The following is a 4,677-nucleotide window of genomic DNA, read 5'->3' on the forward strand; positions in this document are numbered from 1 at the left end:
CTGGAAACAACCTAGATGCCCCTCAACTGAAAAATGAATATAAAAAAATGTAGTACATTTACACAATGGAGTACCACTCAGTGGTTAAAAAAAATGACATCTTCAAATTTGCTGTCAAATGGATAAAACTGGGAAATATTAAAAAAAACATCTTGAGTGAGATAACCCGGAACGAGAAAGACAAACATGGTATGTACTCATTTATAAATGCATATAAACATAAAGCAAAGGATAACCAACTTACAGTTCTTTTTCTTTTTAATGTGACTAGTCCTTGAATTTTTTACAATTGTTTAATGGGTGCTTAAATATTTCTAGATATTTTAGATTTTAGTCTTTCATTTTTTTCTTTTGACTTTCCATAGAATTTAAGAGATACCACCTGAAGTTTCTTGTTTTGCATTCTTTTAATAAATTTGTATTTTATCAGTGAATCTTATTTCTTTCAAGTTTGTAAAACCAGCATTTAAGCTAAAATAAATGCAGATATCTATTCTATGGTATAACTTATTAGGATAAAATAACTCATTTTTTTTTAAAAAAATGTCTATATATGTATATATTATACATATATATATCATTATATAAGACACTTAAGATGATGAAATCAGTATTGTATTAAAAGACAGAGGTTAGCACTCCCCTTGACAAGGATGGAAGAGGCCCTTGGGCTAAAAACACACATAAGGTTAAGGCATTGTCAACTACTTCGTGACATTCAACCACTGTTTTTAGTTGACCAGGTAGTGGTGTCACAGACCTTTAATCGCAACACTCAGGAGGCAGAGGCAGGTAGTTCTCTGTGAGTTCTAGGCCAGGCTGGTCTACAAAATTAGTTTTAGTACTGCCAGAACTGTTAGGACTGTTATGCAGAGAAACCCTGTCTTGAAAAACAAAAACAACCAAAACAAACAAACAAACAAATAAAAAAAAGATGGCAAGATCAAATATTGATAGATAGGCAAGCAATTTCCCGTCAGAAAGACTCCATTTTTTTTTTAAGATATAAGAACTTAATTCATAATAAAATAACTTCCAGAGGCTCCTAGTAAAAGGAACCTGAGCCAGTTTTACAATAAGGAAACTGTTGACTTATTGAATCCTTATTAAGAAAGAAATCACGTTACCAGGCAAGAAACTTAGGCAGGCAGGAGGTGGGGTGGCATTCAGTCACATGATGTATCTCTATGGAAGGAAGATGGCAAGTGGTATCTGTCTTGTTCCAATTACGACTTATCATAAAAGGGGCTTGAGGCAATAGTGGAAATGCAGAATCATGCATAAAAGGCGCTTGTTTAATTTTGAAAAACATGGTTTTATTTGTCATTACTTTGATTTGGAAGTCAGTTAATTTTACAAACCAAGAAGGAGAAAAAGATTACTCATAAGTTCAGTCTGTCTCTGAAGCCTGGGTCCAAAAGTAATTAAAAGTCTAAACTGTGAAGTAGGGAAGGAATTGCCAATAGGACAGATGTTATCCTTGAACGCCCTCCTCTCTGATTTTGAATAGCATATTCATGCTTATAAAATAATGAAAAATATAACAATCATATGCATAGTCTTCACAAATTAAGTATACACACAAACTAATATGCATGAAATACAAACAAGTATTCAAAGCCTTTGTATGCATAGTCAACATATGTGTTATAATAACTACTAGAAAAAAGAATAATGCTCTGTTTGTATGGAGATACCATGATAAAATTCATTGCTTTGTATATTACCTTAAACTTTTAATGAAATTAACAAAAAGAAAGTATCATTCTGGTTTAATATAAATAGTACAAACTCACTGTAGTGTGTTCTATTTTCATGGGCATTGTAGTTTACAAAAATTTATATCTTAAAAATTGCATAGTATAAATTATGTGGTCTTTGTGTTCAGGAATATCTAAATTTGGATTCACAAATCTCCTTAGCTATGAAAGTGAAGAAGTGTATTTAAACATTTAATCAATAGGGAAAATAAGTAAGCCTGAGAAATTTTTCAATAACTAACAGCCAATGTGATACCTTAAGTTTCATTTTATAGATACATTTTTAAACTTATAACCCTTAAAAATTTATCCAGAAACCAATTAAATAAGTATTAAAAGGTTTATTATGATACCAAGTGTTTACTCCAACAATAAATATTGTACATATAAGTGACAATAAAAGTTTATTCATGAGCCGGGCAGTGGTGGCACACGCCTTTAATCCCAGCACTCGGGAGGCAGAGGCAGGCGGATCTCTGTGAGTTCAAGACCAGCCTGGTCTACAAGAGCTATTTCCAGGACAGGCTCCAAAACCATAGAGAAACCCTGTCTCGAAAAAAAAAAAAACCAAAGAAAACAACAACAACAAAAAAAGTTTGTTCGTGGTCTTAGATGACAAGAGCATGGTAATATATAGACAGGAAATGTAGCATATGCCTGTTCCACCTGGATACTGTGAGGTGGCACCTTAGACACCCTCCTAATTTCATTACTGAACATGAAATTGGAAGACACATGGTATTTTCTACCTTAATTGTACATTTCCATCCTAGATTCTACTGATGTCTATTTTCTATTAATCTTCTTACAGTTGTAAAATTGTTCTGTTCAGCAGGATAGTCTTTGGCATTAAGCATGACCTTCTTTTACTGGAATCAACTTTTATCAGGGATTTTATAATCTATGGTTTGTTTTCCCTTTAGAGAAAATCTGATTAGAATAATTATTAGGGTTTTTTTTTGTATGAATGAAACTTTTTTTAAAAAGTGATTTGATTCTGCAATCATGGTCCATGCATGATTATACTGAAAGTCCTTTTTACAACCGTTTTATTCCAATGTAGACCTTTTATAAAACTTTCAGAAAGTTTCATGTTGTTTTATTTGGAAAAGTTCCAGGGATCTTTGGATGTATTTAGAGCCAGCTTAAGGGGACAACAACATGATCATCAGGTTAATCAGGCTAAGGTATTTGGCCCAAGTTTGATTTCCAGGTTCTATATGGTTAGATGGCTAGATGAGAAAAGTTTTTATCTGATCTCCATACGCATGTTGCCTGGTGGCTTGTACACACAGGCGTGTGTGTGTGCATGTGCGTGCACACACACCACCACCACCAACAACAACAATACCATCCCAAGACCTTCTTAAACTTCAGTATCCATTTCAGTCAGCAGCAGTATGTGAGAAGGAAAGGAACACATTAGATTGGCCATGTTTTCTGAAGGGGCTCAGCATTAACAAGTGAAAGTGGTAAACCCTCTCTTTCTTATTTAATTGCTAGAGTCAGGGAATACAACTTTCTGTTTCCAGCAGTTTGATTGGGAGTCTAATGACAATGGGACAGAGAGTGAAGACTTAAAGGGGAAAGAAGGGAAAAGGACCAGATTAGAAAATCCAAGCATTCCTGGGACATAGAAAGGCAAGCACTCCTGATGAGTTTCCCTTCCCACTTACAATCAAAACTGTAGGATTTAACCGAGGGCTTCAAATGGCCCCAGGACCAGGCTGATGCAACTAATAATGAAGAATGCAGGCTTACTTCTGATTTCTGAAACAAGACTTGTGTTTATTTTAGTTTATTTTAGTGTAGTGTATTTTAGTTTTCCTTGAGGCAGGAAATTACTATGTAATTCAATGAGGCTTGAAGCTCAGTTTTCTGTTGTTTAAAACTTCAGATACTAAGATTCCAGAATGTGCTACACTGCCAATTAACAATTCTTATTATCTCTTCCTGAGTATGAGAAACTAACAGTTGTTACATCCAAACAACTTTCTGATACAGAATTTAATTCAGATATACTATTTGGATATAGACACTTTTATATATGTGGTTACTTATTAAATACAACAGATTTCTAAAAAAAAGATTAAATTCATTTTGAGTGACAGATCACTATTTGTATCTGATCATTCCCAACTTAAATTTCAGATGAGTCCAAGATCAGCCGATATAAGACCTTATGAAAATGGAAGAAATGTTTTTCCATTTTTGTTGTTGTTGGAAGTATTTCTTGGGACAGAATGACATTCTGAAAATAAAAATGCAGTTTCTGAAAATAAAAATTGTAGTAGATAAAAAAAGACCATGTAAAAGAAATAGCTGCAGACCTTAGCTAACAAAATCTCCATCAAATGAAATCTTGACAATTGTTTCTGGAGAAACAACCTTTATTTATCCACTTGAATCAATGAGAGTTCAGGCAAAAAAAAGCACAACAGCAATTTGAATAAGGAAAATTTAATGTAAAAGTAATTTTGCTAGTGAAAAGTGGTTATCTAATGAAATTAAAAAAACAATAACACTCCAAATGCTAAACAGATATGGCAGTAGGAGAAATTCACAGCAAATTCACAGTATGGTAACTTTTAATAAGTTACTGAGAAACCAAATGTTGGAGTTTGAATAGATATGCACTAGAAGAGGACCCCATATGCTGGAGGATTAATGTCCAGATGGAGGCACTGCTGAGTAGTGGTTGGTATGTGAATTCGCTAACCTCATTAATGAGTTTATATTTTATAAGATACTAGGATCTGAGGTCTACTTGGAGAAAGGGCTTGGGGGGGATTTTTGAAGTTTACCTTTTGTCTCTGACTCTTTCCTGAGTCGGTTAGCTTTCAGACGAACAAGAAGTGAGGAATTTTGCTCTACCACAACCTTCCATTATATCTCCCTCCTACACAGCAAACAAGAT

At 33.9% G+C, this 4,677-nt stretch overlaps 1 non-coding gene across 1 annotated transcript; it reads left to right on the top strand.

Annotated features, from left to right (window-relative positions):
- Positions 1-610: 610 nt before the first annotated feature.
- LOC130887124 (U6atac minor spliceosomal RNA) lies at positions 611-734 on the top strand. The gene has a single exon (XR_009058349.1). It is a non-coding gene; the product is annotated as a U6atac minor spliceosomal RNA (small nuclear RNA).
- The last annotated feature ends 3,943 nt before the right edge of the window (positions 735-4,677 follow it).

The sequence above is a fragment of the Chionomys nivalis genome, chromosome 14, assembly GCF_950005125.1.
Source record: "Chionomys nivalis chromosome 14, mChiNiv1.1, whole genome shotgun sequence".
Taxonomy (NCBI): domain Eukaryota; kingdom Metazoa; phylum Chordata; class Mammalia; order Rodentia; family Cricetidae; genus Chionomys; species Chionomys nivalis.